The sequence below is a fragment of the Polyodon spathula genome, chromosome 6 (genome assembly GCF_017654505.1).
Source record: "Polyodon spathula isolate WHYD16114869_AA chromosome 6, ASM1765450v1, whole genome shotgun sequence".
Taxonomy (NCBI): domain Eukaryota; kingdom Metazoa; phylum Chordata; class Actinopteri; order Acipenseriformes; family Polyodontidae; genus Polyodon; species Polyodon spathula.
Genome location: NC_054539.1, coordinates 63,372,466 through 63,390,813, shown reverse-complemented (window position 1 = coordinate 63,390,813; position 18,348 = coordinate 63,372,466). Strand labels below are relative to the sequence as shown.

At 37.0% G+C, this 18,348-nt stretch overlaps 1 long non-coding RNA gene across 1 annotated transcript in view; it reads right to left on the bottom strand.

The window, feature by feature from the left end:
* Positions 1-483: 483 nt before the first annotated feature.
* Positions 484-18,348, bottom strand: part of LOC121317452 — a 64,837-nt gene continuing 46,972 nt past the window's right edge. The window contains exons 2-3 of the long non-coding RNA XR_005950504.1: positions 1,067-1,153; positions 484-728 (exon numbers count right to left, since the gene is read on the bottom strand). This is a non-coding gene — a long non-coding RNA (uncharacterized LOC121317452). The remainder of the gene's footprint in view (positions 729-1,066; positions 1,154-18,348) is intronic.

Sequence of the window (18,348 nt, the reverse complement as noted above, 5' to 3'; positions counted from 1 at the left end):
AAACTTTGTATTTCCGCCAATAGATAACTATCATGAAGACACTTGAGCTCATTATTAAAGATTAACAGACCTTCATTTTTGGGCTTTCTCCCATTAACACCTCTTATCAGTATTAGAAAGTAAACTCACATTATCTTCCGTTTTCAAACTGTTTCTGTCGATAGCAATATGAGAAGGCAAGTAATCAGGAATGCATTGCATTGTCTGGATGGACACAATCACTCCCAGACTGCACAGTTTTCATTATCAGCTACCTTTTTGCGGGGTTTTTTTCCGCTAATTGTGGTGGCTTTAAGCTAACAGAAGTAGAAAAATAACAGCTGGGGATAATTAATCTTCTAATGTCATTTTTGACTGACAATGTGATAGTGGACAAAAAGGACCTCAGTCAAGCAAACAATAATCAATAATATAAAGATATAAGGAAATACAGGATACAATTCAAATTCCAGATACATTAACTACACTATAATTACACCATTTCAATCTTTAATACAATATACTTACAACATGGCAAAAATTAAAAGAGGAACAATGTTATATGCATCCAACATACTGCAGTAGTAAGCATATCAATTTAACATAAGATTAGTGCTCTTTCACTACAGTTCAGTTAATGCACCTGCATTTTGAAGTGGATTTTACATTTCTATCATGACCACATTTTCAAAACTGTCCTGCATTCCAACCGTTGAGTTACACGCTCATTGAAGCAAGGGTGAAAATCACTGAAAAACACAGAAATCAAACTTTAAATAATGTTTTGTTTTTATACATATATAAAAGAATTCAACATGGATTCACATGTTTCATCCACATATGTGCACCTCCCATGTATACCTCTGTTCAAATATTTAAAACACAAATATCTTATTTACACATGAAACCCTATTGGCACAGCAATGATCACACCAATCATAAGTTAAAATAACCGGAAATAGAAGTCAGTAATTAAATAAACACAACCGCACAATATTACGTCTTTATATGTTTCTAAAACAAATTGAACACCATCATCTTTGTTTATTTAACTATACAGTGCTATGACATTTTCTGTAAGCCATACCTGTAATTAATCAAAATCAATCTTGCAGATGTACATTCTAAGCAGTTCATTGTTTTGAGGTGCTGGTGACATGGTGTTGGAGTGGTGCTGTAATAATAAATAAAAAGGGACACACAATCACTGCTTTGTGGGAAAACAGATAAACATATCAGAACTATCAATAGTCCTAACAGCTGGGGTGGATGACCATGACATGAAAGGTCTGCTGCAGATATGTTTGTACTTAACCCTATAGCTTTGTAGCTTGAATAAAACTGATTTAACTAAAATCATGTACTTATATATTTTACAGTATCCCATTTCTGTATAAGATTTCTGCAAAATATATCATTTCTGTACTGCATGTACATGAATACATAAACATATTGGGTGCACAGACTGATAAATCATGCTTGCCAAGTTCTAGAGATAATAAACTGGATACCAACAAGTAATAGATTAAAATGTTTATTTTTTAAATGGATTGGGTCTGCTTAATCTACAAGAGCTGCAAAGACTTAGATTTCCCTACAATGTCTATTTTAAATTGCATTTTGCAATCAAACAAAATCATGTTCATGCATAGTTTATATGTTTCTGATGCCTATAACACTTAATATAAATGAATTTTGTGCTTGTCCAAATGATTTGCCACTGCACTTTTGCAGTCCACCTCAGTTCATTCCAGGCTAGCTTTATCAGTAGATAAAGGTTGGAGTGGCTACCATCACACATTCCCCAACCTTCTCCAGGTGGTCGAGTGGTCTCTGCAACACAAAATCGTCCTCGTGCAAAAAAAACAAAACAATCCTCTCTTTATTAGACCATTAGCTCTGGATCTGAAATGGTGCTGCTGACATCAATTAAAATTAGCTCTCCATTAAATTAGGCAGTTTTATTAAATTCTTAAGGCTCTTTTCATTTGCAAAGCCAATTCATTCATATTGCTCAACAGAGCAAAGACTGGAAGAGGTTGTGCTATCAGTATACTCTGTCCTTCATCTAATAATGGAGTTGGTGACAATTTAAACAAGGACATGTGATCTTTTTGCTTTTTCCAGTTTATTCCAGTTACCCAGACCTCATGCTTCTGTGCTGTTGTGGTTTCATTATGGTTTCATTGACAAAAAAATAGCAAACAAAACAAAATCCACTGTTTCAAAATAGTATTCCTTGCTTCCAAACCAAACATGAAACACAATCAGGATCACTTCTCATCCATTAGCCATCAACTTATTTTCATGACACTTAGTTAAGATATTGTAAAAATATCCATCTAAACATACACAGCTCTTTTAATATCATATTTAAATAAGACTTTATATGATGTTCATTTTCAAAGCATTTGAAAACATTTGAATAAAAAATATTATCCATCATGATTACTCATGGGCAATATGTGTCTCCAATGTAAATGTTTTTGTGGCGACTATATTGAAATCAATTTTTTTTTATCCAAGTGATTGTTCTTCATGGCAGTGAACCAGAACTCATTAGAGGCTATAAATATGTTTACATAAACTGAAAAGCTATTGTTAGCCAGGGCAGTTGAATTCAGGTAAGATAAATACAATCTCAATAAGATCCCCTTTAAACAATTTAACCCTCATTATGAGCCAAGGCCTATTACCAATAATAATAGCCTCTTATAGTTGTTGTTTTATGTGAGATTAGAAACTGGTAAAGGCCATTGCACACCCAAACCATTCCGTTGTATGCCAAATTTGTATGACAAATTAATTCATAACAAGATCTTTATCTTGCAATCAAGACATAATACACTGAAATATTGATATCCAAAATTCTAAACAGGTTGTAATGACATTGCCGGAGTTTTCAAAATGTACTCCTGCCTGCCCCAAACTTCATGCCCTAGAACTGCTCTTGCATTGAATAAAACTGCTGTCTTGCTCATGGCTAGCTTTTGTATAGAAAGTTATTTCAGTGCTGATTTTGGGAATGGATTTCCTTGTGAATTTAGATCATTAACCTTAATTTTACTGGCATTTATAAGGCACAATAACTGATTATTCAAACAGAAACTTCTTCTTCTTCTTCTTCTTCTTCTTCTTCTTCTTCTTCTTCTTCTTCTTCTTCTTCTTCTTCTTCTTCTTCTTCTTCTTCACATACATTTGAGATATGTAGGGTAATCACAAATGTGTGTGTGTGTGTGTGTGTGTGTGTATATATATATATATATATATATATATATATATATATATATATATATATATATATATATACACACAGTATGCTTTAAATCAAATCACTGTTAAGCTTTATTTTGACAAATGAGACTTGATTTTAAACGGGCTTCACGGTGTGCACGTGTTTTTCTCTTTCAGCAGTGAATTTACATATGTATGTTGTTACTTAAATCAGGGGACTTTTTACACCATATTTTTCCTACTGAGGCCTGAACTGCTACTTGTTGTCACTCACCTGATGCCTGTGGCATGTAATTGAAAACACTCTTAGGTAGCTTTACAGTGCAAACACCTAAGCCCCTTTCACATTGGCCTGGGTCAGAACATACCCTGGTCAGGACCCGGTGTCATGCGAATCGGGCACATGATTTCACACTGTGCTTGATAAAGCAGGGTTGACCTGCTTGACAGACGCAAGTAAATAACATGTGTATCAATGCTCCGGAAGCAGCTTGTTCTCTGGATTGAACTGTCGGCCCAAATGTTGATAGAACAAATGTGTCTGCATCCCTGCTTCAGCCTGGCTCATGCCGAGTCTCAATCAACAAAAAAATGGCTAAACAGAATAAACAAAAATGTTCTTTTCGGAAGTGAAAGCTTCACACAGACATGGCTGTTTGTTATTGCATCAGTTAACCCGGGTCCGACCCAGGTATGTGGTTTCACACTATGCGGGATTGTGCCAGTGTGAAAGGAGCTTTAGACAGCAGGCACCGACAGTAAAAATGAATGCAGGTGTTGATTTGCCTGTTATAGCTCACCTAGATGTGGAATGCAAGGCTTTGCAGTTTATCCAATTATTCACAACTATGGTTTGCACAAATCGGCAATTCACACTGTAGGCCATAAAAATGTTGACAACCACTTTGATGATTGGTTGCATGCACTTTACTGCTAAAAGTCATAAGAGTTTCTTGGTAACACATATCACTGGACGGTAAAGTGGGACTGAGTCTTTTCTAAACTGGTTGACAGAGGACATACAATACATACATATGAAACACAGCAGTTATTTTAATAGTTTTGTGGGAACACATCCAGGATTGGGATATTTCTTTTGGTAATGTTATTTTTTTTAGCTTTTTTGTAGCCAATTAATCCCTTTATGTATTTAATTCAGTCCTACTTAATTGTGGAAAATGGCCATAACATGCTATCATTTAGACTTTTTTTTATTTTTAGAACTAACCTAAATTAATTTCTGTTGTAATTAAGAAACAAGTCTAGAAAAGACCTGTACCAACAATGCAACTGAAGAACAAACAAAAAATGAGCTTGTTTTCTCTTTTGCCAAATCCCCTCCAAGTAGAAATCCAGAAATATCCTGTAGAACTATATGCGTGTTGGACATGTAACATGTTACCTATGTTTTGTAGAATGCTTATAGTTTCCAGTTTCAAAAAGAGCTGTGTATCTTTGAAACTAAAGCTTAATTACCAATTGCCACTCTTCATTACAGTTGAGGTCATGCTTAAGATGAAAGTAGTGGTCTATAGAGAAGCATCTTATCTTACCTGCAATGTGCAAACGGCTCAAATGGAATCTCATGACTTTGATTACCAGTAGAGTAGGTCTAATCAGATTTGTCATCTCTAGTGGTTAAATCAGACCCCATGCTATGACAGATCAAAGTGTTTTCTTCCACTCTATCTGCATAGCAGCCCAGCAAATCATGGTCATTGGGATTATAATCATAGAGTTTTTACTTCTAGGTTATAACACTTTCAGAATATTGCATATTGAAGGTTTTCATCGGTCTATCTATATATCTATCTATCTATCTATCTGTGATGGGATAAAAGGGTCTTCTGTTGTTATTCAGCCTCCCAACAACAGAGGGCGCTGGTCCAAGCAAAGGATCCTGTGCAAAGATCACGTGACCATGATGGAAGTCACGTTTTTCCAGGACACCATCTGTGTGTGTGGCAGCAGTGCAGGTATGTTAAACCCAGTCACTCAGGTCAAGTGTTTATTAAAAACACCTGCCATTCGCAGAGAGGTGTTTCGCTAATCTCAGAGGCAGGTTTGTGAGTACAAAGGGAACTGCATTGTTGTACTTCAGGGCTGGTGTTCAGATTCAGGAGCGAGAGAGAGAGAGAGAAAGAGAGACTTGGAGGGGAGGATTATAAAGATTAACCCGTGGTGTTTATTCTTTTAGACAGGACTTACAACTGAGGAGTGACAGAGAGGCTGGCAAGCAGTGGAGACCCTGTCCCTCAACCTGATCCTGTTTTTGTGTTTTAATTAATCCTCATGCCCTGACACAGCAAGTTTTCAAACTCTCTTATTTATCCACTCCAGTCACACTATCTATCTATCTATCTATCTATCTATCTATCTATCTATCTATCTATCTATCTATCTATCTATCTACTATGGTGTGGTTTCCTCAGGGTACATCTTTTTTTTCAAAACAGTAAAATGCATAAATACATAAATACATAAATAAATACTGTACTAACTCTCTAGCTCACTGCACCATAATTTTAACATTCTTTATCTAACATGTAAGCTTCATATTCTAAAAGGATTTAAGCTGCATTGTTATACATACTTGATGTCTGAATCAGAATGCATTTTTTTTTCTTCTGTGGTGTAATGCATTTGAGTTGAACATTGTTTTCTGTTGTACATTGCTGTTGAAAATATGTTAGCAGGTTCTAATGATGTCATCCAAAGTTACTTGCCCAGCTTACTGCTTGTTCTATTATATTTGCCAGCAGAGCGATATCACGAACAATTCAATTTATTTGGCGAGGCTTGGTCTTAAGTCCTGGGCCTTGATTTAATCACTTGTTGCTAGGATACACAAAAAAATATTGTCTGTCTTCATTTTATAAATACTTTTAATTAGTTGTCATTCAAGGGAAAAATATTGTTACAAGTTAAATGAGTAACAATAAGTTACATTGCATTCTTACAGTATGAGTACAAAGACTTCCCATGTACCTTTAATGGCAAGTTATAAGTAGTGCTGAATTGTGTGTTCTTTAACTCAGCGTTATTGATTTAACCTATTAGAAACTGATGTGCTTTTTCATTATAACTGACTTTTAAGATGAAGCCTTTCTGGGGGGATTTTATTCATCATCCCAGTTTAAGGCTTTGCTTGCTGACTTCTGGGGTCGTATTCCGCAAGTATTACCTCAATATCCTCAAAAACAGGCACTGTGGAGCCAGCCCTGATAACTGCCCTAATAACTTGACCTGACCAAGATGCTTAATAATATCTTTGTCAGAGGTGTAATATACAGACCAGCATTACAAATTGAAGGGGAGACTTTGAAGCACTATTGTCTGATGCAGCGGTACCTGACATTTAGGTGTCCTAAGACAAAAGCACTTATAATACAGTCAATTATCAACAGGTAATGACAGCTGCAGAGGATACACATGCTACTGTAAACAAAACACCAATTCTAAAGTCATGTTAGCTTTTAGAGGGCATCTACCCATGAGATAATGACTGCTCTACCCAGAACCTGATTGGGTTACTTAATTGTGACCTTATTTTTAATGGTATTTTTCACCACCTGAAATACAGTAAAGAGACATGTTTGACTTATTATTTATTTTATTTATTTATTTTGCTTTTGCAACAATGCAGACGAATAAGTACCAACACGATTTTTTGTTTGTTTTAAATATATAAAAAAATCATCTTAAGAAACTGTATAAGTATGATTTGCGCCACTGTATACATACTTACCTTCTGTAGTAAGAAATGACAGTGTCCCCTAAGGCATACCAGGTTCTGAGCTGTGGTCTTGTTTGCTGCTGTATGAAATGGCTTCAAGGACGTACTTTTTAAAGGAAGAATTCATGGAACTTCATAAAAGATCTGTCATACTTTAGACAAGAATTAAGCATAAACTCTGCAGGGCAACATAATCCACAGTAGAAATCTCCAAGATTTCAAGTACTATAAAGGTTTTTATTCCCAAAGGACACTGAGTCATGGAATGCCTGTATAGCATAAAGGAGAGAGCTGAAAAGTGATTTCAAACCCTCATTATACTGTAGTGTACATATTTTGGAAGCCATAGAGACTATTTGGACAAAGTTCTGGTGATGTAATTCCTACAATGAACATTTGACATGATTGTATCTGTATTTCAACTTAACAATATGCTTTAAAAGTATTTTAGCTGAACTAGATGAAATAGATCTACTGTGTACCAAATTTACAGAAAAAAAAAAAAACTCAAACACAGAATATTCGTTTTGAGAGATACACTGTGTATTTAGATGTAAATATGCAAAATAAATAACCGTACTGAATTAGGTGAGATTAACAGTTGTCCTTTACTACAGAAAATATGCATTACTAGTGTTAAAAGAGAGCATTTTGTTCATTAACACTTGATTGAACACAATCAATATTCTTCAGTTGTCAAAGAAGTAGAGATAAAAACAAAATCTTTTTTTTTTTTCTTATCAGTTAAATCAAAACAGCTTCCCCCAGCTTGGAAACCTGCTTGCACTAAGTGATGTAATTGCCAAGAGGCTGTTTCAGTTTAATGTTTTAGTGACAAGGCCATCCTATAAAGGATCACCAGACCTGTATCTGTTTTATATTACCTTGACATTTCAAAAAATGTGTTTAGACTCTTGTTAGTGTAACTCTTGTTGTAAACAGCACAGGGGATGTGAAGCCTAATACATTCAGGTGTCATTCCCTTTTCAACCCTTTAACCTAGTTCTTGTGGGTTTTTAACTAGTTCTAACTAGCTTTGTACATATGCCAATAAAACAGTGTTTTTTCATTATTTTTTGTATTATATAACTATAATTCTGCTGCAAAACAAGGCACAGCACATGGCAGACCACAGTACTTTATCTATTCTTTATCGATGCGCCCATCCGTTGGTGCAAGTGTAGTTTTTCCATATACTGCAGTTTCTGCCAAACATTTTACTGCTGTTACTTCAAAGTCTAGGTTTCTCCTGGCAGCTTTACACTCACCAACTGGTCTTTTATTTAAGACCTGGCTTTGCAGGGGATTTTTCTATGGGGTTTTGATCCCTATGTTAAAGGCATATTTTATGTCATTTACATTATACATATTTTATTTCTTACCTGTTGTATGTGTGTTCTTGTACTGTTATTTCTGCTTAGATCATTATTTGTCATTTGTAACTATTCCAGCAAAAACCTATAGCACTGAAGCTCATATGTGAATCTGTGTTCTGTACTAAAATCTGTGCAAGAGCCCTGATAATCCCTTTCTGAAGCAATATTTGCTGGAATAGTTAGAAAATATGGTACATAATGCCATAAGCAGAAATAACAAAATATAATCATATAGAACCCATCTACTAGGATTTAACATAGGATTTTTATTTATTTTTTTATAATAATGTGAAAAAAAAATTATCCATTTAAGTCCAATTGACAGGATGTTTGCCTGTTATGCCTCCTTTTAATTTCAATTTAATCAAATTTATTTTGTATCCACTGTGCCTCTGAAAATTATTGTAAAAAGCACACCTTCTGCTGTCAGTCAGTGAGCTTTGGAATAGCAATGTACATTGCTGTTTTCCCAGGCTTCAACTTGACAAAGTGATCCACAGACATGAGTTAAAAACAGATTTACAGGCCTACTTAAAGCTGCTGAAATACAAGCCTTTCAGCTGCCTCGGTTGAACTTAAGTGATGAATGTATTGCTCTTGAAAGGCGAGGACTGGAGAGCCCTAGGTGCCAGCCGGATGCAATGTCACATTTTTCTACATTGTTTTTCCATTTTGTCAAACCCTAACCTGGAATGATGAGAGACAGTACTAGTAGCTATTACTGCACTGATGTTTATTCAAAAACCAGTTTTTTTATGTTGCTAATTAGTCAGCGTCTGAGATTTAAGGGAGTGTACATAATTAAACCCTTGTTACTTCTGAACTGCCTGCAGAACTGGAAATGTATGTAAGGAGGATAAATATGTATGCATGTAGTTATTTTTCTTGTCATTTATAGAACCAGCAGCTAAGTATATCATACACAGAGTTTGCATAAATAAATAAGAAAATACAGTATGAGCATATTTTAACTATTCCAAAGAAGCCCCATATCTCATGCAGGGATGGGAGTGTAAAACATCTGAGGAGAGCCGACTTAAAGACTTGTCCCGGGCCCAAACATTTCAGTTGGCAACACTGCACGTAGGGCATCTCTAATTGTTCAACATCAACACACAACATGTTCATATATGAATAGATCATATGTCTTTATTAGTCTTTATTATCAAATAAGATCTATCTCCCTGATTCTAACTCTGTGTTCACACTGGGTCCAAAGGGTTTGGTCCCCACTCACTAGGGTTTGGTATGTTTGGTGTGAAGTGCAAACAACAAAGTCCTCTTGGGAAGCGAACCATACCGAGTCCACCTAAAGAAGTGGTCCCCGTCCATTTCGCTTGCTAAACCTCAATGTGAGCAACAGCTGGACTCGGTCCTTTTGCACAAAGGAAACAAATTATACAAGGTAACCTGACAGGAATTAAACATTTTGCAGTTTAGTTCATATTCTGAGGAAACAAGTAGAGCAAAAAACAAAACATGTCTCAGGGAACTACATTAGAGTTACCAGATATCCTGGGAAAATTTACAGTCACAGTTTTCAGATCTTCATTTTTTGTCCTGGTGAGAAACAGTAAAATTGTTAATTGTCCTGGTTTTGCTATTGTATTTTTTTTTTTAAAGTACAAAACTGCATCAGCGTACTCAGCAAGTTGTCTGTTAGTGCCATTCAAAATTAAAATAAACACAATCTTATGAATTAATTGTTTTGTGTATTCCTTATGTTTAAATGGTAATAGCTGATCTATTTTTTTTAAATCTGGCATTTTGTACATTTAACATGTTTTGACTAGATGACAATATAAATAAAATAACAACTTGTTACGATCTGCAATAAACTCACCCAATTTTAAAACTATTATCGTGTTTTTTATACACTGTTACTTTTGTTAATGGCTTCAGTTACAACGGCGTCAGTGAACTGAAAGCATTCCTGTTTTTCACTGTGGAAATCTGGAGTGCGTTCAATAGGCAGTGCGCTCTCTCTGGGCGCCCCGTAACATATGTTAGCAGTTACTGAACGGTCTGTTAGGAGCGAGGAGTTTCACAATAGCAAGCAAGATAGTGCAAGCTATGTTTCTTCATGCATTTATGGAGGATTTTACAGAAATTCAGCTGTATAATGCTTCTATTGCAATAGCTTTGAGAGCCAAAGGCATGGTACTAGCAGCAATAAACGAGAATAGTAGTGACCACTGAGGATTATAGACATCTTACTATGCGAAAAAGAAAATAAACCACATCAACACAAACGTGTATATTGCCTATTATGTTAAAAATACTTCTCTCACTTTCTTGACTTCAGTTATAACTTTCTCACTGGGTACAACAACAGCACTGCCAGTGTCATGTCAATTTCCGTCCCACACTCCTCTATAAATGTAGGCTATATAAACCTTATTAATACACATTAAAACAACAACTCTGTTGGTTGTATGTAAAAATAGATACATTGAATCAAAATGTATTCTAGGGTGTTTTTTTTTCAATACAATATTGCAAATAATATCTGAGCTATGCATACAAGCATAGTATATCTACACTCATGCATATACATGGTTTAATTACTATATAGGGTTTTAATCTTGACATCTTTTGATCGATTAATCGTTTGATTACCATTTGATATACCATTTGTATTTATTAATTGCATTATGTATGCATGTGCAAGTCAATGTGTGTGTACAATTAAATAATTAAAAGATAGGCAGAGGTGTCCATCCACTTCATAATAATTGCCATTTCACCTTACACATGGAATCCCTTGCAAAAGAGTAGTATATATTAATCTGTCATAGTATATAGCTCATTCCATCTCATAGCTCATTCCATCTCATCCCTCAATTGGATTGAGATCTGGTGACTGGGCAGGCCAGTGCTGTAAGCTGAATTCACTGTCATGTTTGTGGAACCATTCCTGTGCAATCCTAGCCTTGTGGCATGGGGCATTATCCTGCTGAAAAAAATCCATTAGCAGATGGATACAATGCTGCCATGAAGGGATTCACCTGATTGGCAATGATGTTCAGATATCCTGTGGCATTCAAACGTTGGTCCACTTTTATCAAGGGGTCCAATGTGTGACATGAAAACACACCCCACACCATCACACCACCACAATGTTGACACGCGGCATGATGGATGCATGTACTCATGTGGTTTTCTCCATACCCTAGTCCTCCGATCAGCGTGAAGCCACGCAACATCTTGGGCGATCTGCCTATTAAACGCACTCCTGATAATCCTAAACCACATTGACAGTGCGAGAAACTAAAGCTCTGATAATAGAACACTTGGTCAGACACCAAAATCTGAGCCAAACTGGACAACTCACATTTCTCAACTTAAATTTCTCAAATTAAAATTACTTTCTTTAATACCGACATTAGGAAAACCATGCAGTATTGTATAAACTGCATCTGCTACTGTAGACATTCACTAAATGTATTCATTAATTAGCGAAGTGCTCCCCCAGTGCTTTCTTCCACAGCAATATGTAAGACCCGAGTTGGTTTGAAACAGACCCAGTGTGAATGCACTTAGGGTCAGTAAGGGTTAAAAAATACAGGTTTTAGATTTTTACAGCATCTACTAAATACCAAAACACTATTTGATCCTTTTCCCGCTAAAGTAACATGATAATACTGGTAAGACGGTAAGAATTGTAAAAAAAATGGTAAGAATTTAAATGAAATTGCATAACTAAAAATATATCCTACAAAGTCTAAGCATTATTTTTATGTATTCCAATATTAATTTAAGTATTCCAATTCATGTTCACTTATTTTAAAATAATACAAGAGACAAAAATAAATTCACTTACTCAACATGAACAAACGTGTCCCTATTTTGAATTGCACTCTACTTCTGATATACTATCTGTCTTTTTGACTTACTGGGGATGCTGGAATATGTACTGTAATACATATTGAGAACTCAGAGTTCCACCAATTACCCAACCTTAAAGAACTGCAAAGATGCAGGCTGCGCACTTAATGCTGAGCCAACAATCACAATGACAGACTGAATATCAAGGAGAAAAGGTTACATCCCACATATTTCTATCACATTTTGATTTCTTGGATTTGCAGTAGTACAACTGCCAAAGTAAGATGAACTCAAAGAGTTAAACTTTTGAGGAAGTGTATATGTCAAGATACACAGTGAGAAGACCTTACCAAGAGGATATAATTTACAACTGAACCATTGTACAGTATCACCAATTACAGACTAAACTGTCTACTGATGAAACTTGCTTCCCCTGTTCTACTCTGATATTCTTAATTACATGTTAGGCTTGCTTACTTCATAACAATGTTAAAAAACAAAAAAATCAAAAAGCATATTAGTACTGCACTTTTGAAGTGCAGTGGCTATTTCGGATTTCCCACAGATATAATCTAATACTTTAAATAGAATTATCCTTTTTATTGTTGTTTGACTACTACTTTCAAATAATAATAATAATAATAATAATAATAATAATAATAATAATAATAATAATAATAATAATGTTGCTTTAAGGCTGTTTATAACTTACCTACCAGTAACATTGAAAACAGAAGGGTTTTTCTTGATATTTGGCAACAGATAAATTTGATTTGATTAATGAAAAATGCGATCAACAGCCATTGTAAAAGAAAGCAGAAAAATCTTAACAGTGATGAGATCCAAAAAAGGTTAAGCTGTAAGCCAAGGGGTTTGTGACACAGATTTCATATAGTGTGTGGATATGCAGGTGACGTTCACATGATGGATGCCTGATGACTCCCAAAAAAGCGTACAGTTAAAAAATGGACGATTTCCTCCGTTTCCACTTTGTGCTCCACTCTGGGTTATGGCCTGGTTTGGAATAATACATGGAAGCCCCCATAAATAAAATGGGGAGGAACAACACTTATAATAAGGCAGGACTGGGCAGCTGCACCACTCGCTCCTGTCCAAGGCAGAGTGAACCTGTGTGCGATAGAGTGAGGTTACATAAAAACATAAGAACAGTCTGAGAACGAGAAAGGACCATTTAACCCATCAAGGCTCGTCCCTTGTAAGCACACCATTGTCCTCTACTTGTGAATGAGTATGTCTCACACTGAATGCATGAGTCTTGACAGGTCTGTGCCTGCCTTAGATGAGCATAGCTCTAAACTTTTAAAGGTTTTAAGTTTCATCATCCATCATTGCCCACAGCACACAGTCATCTCCTGTTCATTTGGTTGACTTCCAAAGACTAAATACTTTCCATTACTGCTAAACACGCTGCAGTAGTAGTAGCTCCCACCACAGGGTATGATAACAAGGGCGTATGAAATTACAGTTCTGCCCTCTATTAAGATAAAAGAAACAAGTAAAAGAATAAAAAAACAGACACACAAGTCATAAATTTAAACTAAGAAATGCAACTTGTAAAAAATGTAAGAAGGAAAGAAAGCTTACCTCCCTGACCCAGAAAACTATTCAAGATTTAATGCTACACAAGCATAAGAAGAAAAAAAAAGATCCCTGTGGGGAAGTTAACAAGCCAGTTAAGTAGATACCTCACTTACAAAGCAAAATAGTTTTTTAAGAAAAAGCAAATAAATCATTGCACATCACAAAGTAATGGGAAACAGATTTCCCAGTGTTGATTTCTGGTAAATGTCACTGCTCCAGCTAAAGCTTGGTGTGAATTTTTTTATGATGCAGATATGCTAGGATTACCTCAGGCCAACAAGGCTAGGCACAGGCTTTGCATGATTGCTTTTATTTGTTACTGCTGACATTGTGCTGTGATATGCTGCATTTCATCTTCAATGGTGTTCCTAGACACATTGTTTGGATGTGCACATCCAGGCTAAAGAGAGTGTTTGCCAAAGAGAACCGATCTCCAGCATTCAGACAGCAGTGAGATAGGAGTCGAATACTAAAAGTCTTAGTTGAGTTTGGAAGATAATTTTTTTAGTTTTACACTGCCAGTACTTTTATAAAGAGACTTTGACTCCTTGTTAAGAGGTAAAAAAGTATTTATTCACTTTGATTTATTCACAAATTTGTCTGTTCAACTCACGGACAATGGATAATAATTATTTTTGATCCAAACAGTAAATATCTTCAAAGCACCCCCAAACTCTCCAGTAAGAGTCATGTGTAGTATGTGCCAGGCTACAGAACAACAGTTTTTATATATATATATATATATATATATATTATATATATATAGTATATATAATATATATATATATATATAATATATATATATTGCATATATTGCATATATTCAATGCCGGGATCATGACTGCTTGTATGGGTATGGTAGGGAGGTGATCATGACTGCTTGTATGGGTATGGTAGGGGGGTGATTAAGGTCTATTTGGCCGCTGGTCCCGTCTGTTAAGGGGAGAAGAAGAAGCCACTGCCCTCAGAAAGAGGAACTGATCTGATGATGCCAGGTCAGCAGGGTGGACCGTGACGAAGCCACACTCTTCCTGCCAAAAAGTCAAGACCAAGTGGATCCAGCCACTCTACTTAAGTGCAGGAATTAACAAAATAAAATATACTCAAACTCTACTGGCTCATGGCTAGATGATCAACAGCTATGTCTTCTGGAGCAGTTCTAATATACAGTTCTACAGCAATGAAGGCACATCTACCAAGGAGTTTGATCATGGATAGGAAAGTCCAGCTTTGGCTGCTGAAGTGGTTGCTCAAATCCTGAAAGAATGGCCTGAAAATACTGTGGAAGAGAAACCTGCACGAAGTAATAACATGGATAGATAGACTGAAAACCATGATCAAGTTTATTTGTTTCTGTTACAAACACAGGATCTTGGGGAGCATTATTGAAAGCCCTGGCTAAGGTGTACTTGTAGATGGAGTTGTACGGGCAACAGGTCAAAGGAATCTAATGGTAGTGAATATGAAATCCTCGTTGAAAACGTCTGCTTTGGCAGAATTGGGCGAGGATTTTTGAATTCCATGTAATAATAAAGATGCTTGCCATAGTTCAGTGACAGGACAGTTGATTCCAATTAGGTTTAGGTTGAATTGGATACCTGATTGGTATGTTTTGATTGTAGATAGCTAGAGGTGCAGTTTTCATGACAGTGTGTGATGAAGACCAGGAACTGATCAGAAGAGGAACTGATCAGAAGAGGAACTGATCAGAAGGCTCGTGTGGCAGGATAGATGGTAAACTGAATAGAAGTGGAGCTAGGATTTCCAGCCTGTAATGGATGAAGCCAGGGTCCAGGGTGCTAAGGAATTCATCATAAGTTTTTGGGCTGAAGAAAGTAGATGGCTGGGAAGGTCATTTAAATCGTTCAGACGAAGAACTATATATGTGCACTCCAAGTAGTTTTGAGCTATTCAATCTTTTTTTATTTAAAGTGTTAAAGACAATGTCCAGAGATGCATTACCTGAATCATGCTTATCCTTCTGTAGGCCATATTAACTTAAATTATTTTTTCAGTGGAAGAAGAGTAGATATCACATGACAAGTAATATTTAATTAAAAGGTTTAATATTTTTCCAAAATACATTACAATTTTAATTAAATTCATTAGGACAACATTACATATAGTTTTACAAAATAGTTTACAATAAAACAAAGTGAATCCACTGTCAAACGTAAGATGGGCCCCCATGAACAGTGTCTGCACTTCTACTGACAAAATCCTACTCCTATGTGACTTCAACATTCATGTTGACTTGCCTTCCTCCCCACTAGTGACCGACTTCAACATGATTCTATACTGTCTTGGGTTCTCTCAACAACCAAGGACACACCCTGGATCTGCTCATCAACAGGGGCCTTGATATCTCCAATCTCTCCTTCTCAGATATCTCTCTTTCTGACCATTTCTTAATTACTACTAATATTAAATTCCCTGCTCCTTCCTCCGCTACTGATACTGTTATCTCCTTCCATTCCAAGAATCTGCTGAATCCTCTGAAACTCTCAGAATGTGTCTCTGCATCCCCTCTAACTGGAACTCTTCCATCCTCAGTTGATGATGCGGTGACCCTCTACAACACCACCATTACTCATATCATTGAAATTGTTGCCCCGCTTACAACCAGAACTGTCAAATCGAAACTGCCTATGGTACAACCTCGAACTTCGACTGCTTATGTCTGTCTGCCTGTCGCAAGCTTGAGTGCAAGTGGAGGTCATTTGGACTAACGGTTCACAGAGAGATCTGGATGCACTTCCCGCCGACCAGGGTGAAATACTTCTCTGAAATCATAACTATGGGACAAGGTAAACCCAATGTTCTCTTTAGGACCATTGACCAAATCCTACATCCTACAACCGACAGATTCAACTCCCATTCATCCTCCTCTCTTATACCTGTCATGATTTCTCCTCTTTCAGAACAAAATCAACAACATCTATTCTACGTTCTCCCCCCCACAAACCCAGTTTACTACTTAACCACCTTGATGCTCCTCCAGTTGCCCCTTTTTTGCCTCTCCTCCTTCTCTCCTCTCTCTATTGCTGATGTTTCCGGCTTACTGTTGAAATCAACTACTGCCACATGTTCCCTGGACCTCTGGCTGACTAACCTTGTCCATCTCTGTTCTTCTGATCTTGCATCCTCCATTATGCACACTCTCAACCTGTCCCTGGAGGCTCACTTCCTGCTGCCCTTAAGATTGCCCAAGTTACGCTGGTAATCAAAAAACCCTCCCTTGACCCGGCTGTCTTATCTAATTTCCATCTACCTTTTCTATTAGAAACTCTTGAAAGGTCTATAACCAGTCAGCTGATGAAACATCTCATGGATAACAATCTGCTTCAGTCTTTACAGTCTGGTTTCCTGTCTTCACCTGAACACTAGCAAATCTGAACTCCTTCTAGTAGGATCTAAAACTCAACTTAAGAATCTAAATATATCTGCCCTGAACCCCGGAAACTATCTGCTGCTGCCGTCCCCCACAGTATGAAGCCTTGGTGTACTTCTTGAGAGCAACCTCTCCTTTGATGCCCACATTTCCTTCATGGTCAAATCTTCCTTCTACCATTTTCAAAACATCTCCAAAGTCCATCCCTACCTTTCCCTCCCGGATGCGTAGATACTTTGTCATGCATTTGTCTCCTCTCGACTCGACTACTGCAACTCTCTATATTGTGGTCTCCCGGCACGCACCATAAACCGACTATGGTTAGTTCAGAATATCGCTGCCAGGATCCTTACCAGATGTAAAAAATGTGATCAGTCACGCCCCCATCTTGCCCAACTGCACTGGCTACCTGTAAAGTTCAGGATTATGTTCAAAACACTCCTACTCACCTACAATGCCCTTCATCACACAGATCCCGAGTACCTCCTCAACCTGCTAACCCGCTATGTCCCTGCCCGCAAGCTAAGGTCCTGCAACTCTGGCCTGCTTGTTATCCCCAAGCAAAAGTGCACCACACTTGGAGAACGCTCATTTAGCTTCATGGTTCCGACTCTTTGGAACTCTCTCCCAGCTTTGATGTGTGATGCTCCCACTGCCGCTTGCTTTAAATCACCTCTCAAGACCCACCTGTTCTCTTTTGCTTCCCATGCACTTTAAGCCTGATATCTGCTATTAGTTGCTGTATTGCTGCTAATGTCATGTAGTATGTTGCTATCATGTATTATGCACTTTCCACTGTAGTTAATGTATTATGCTTTTTTTTTTCTTACTGTATAGCATTGTGACAGAAATACAATGAATCTTGGCTGTAAATCTCCCTACTGACCTGTGAGGGTGCTAAGCAGTGAGGACAGAGTTCTTTGGACGGGCTAGCCTGACAGTTCTTTCCCTGGGTCGTGAAGTCGGTCAGTCTGGAAGAAGGCGAGAACGTATTGTAGCAGCCGCAGATTATAAAGGCAGCTGCATTAGTTTAGGGCAGGGAGAGGGTTAAAAGCCTCCATGCCAGAACACGTGCAAAAAAAATGCACGTTTATTTAATTGTCTCAGCTTTGTTTCGTGGTCCTCTTGCCCAAACTGTGTTAGATGACATCTCTTATACAATAAGAGGCACCCTTCACACAACGTATTAACTTACAGCAGGT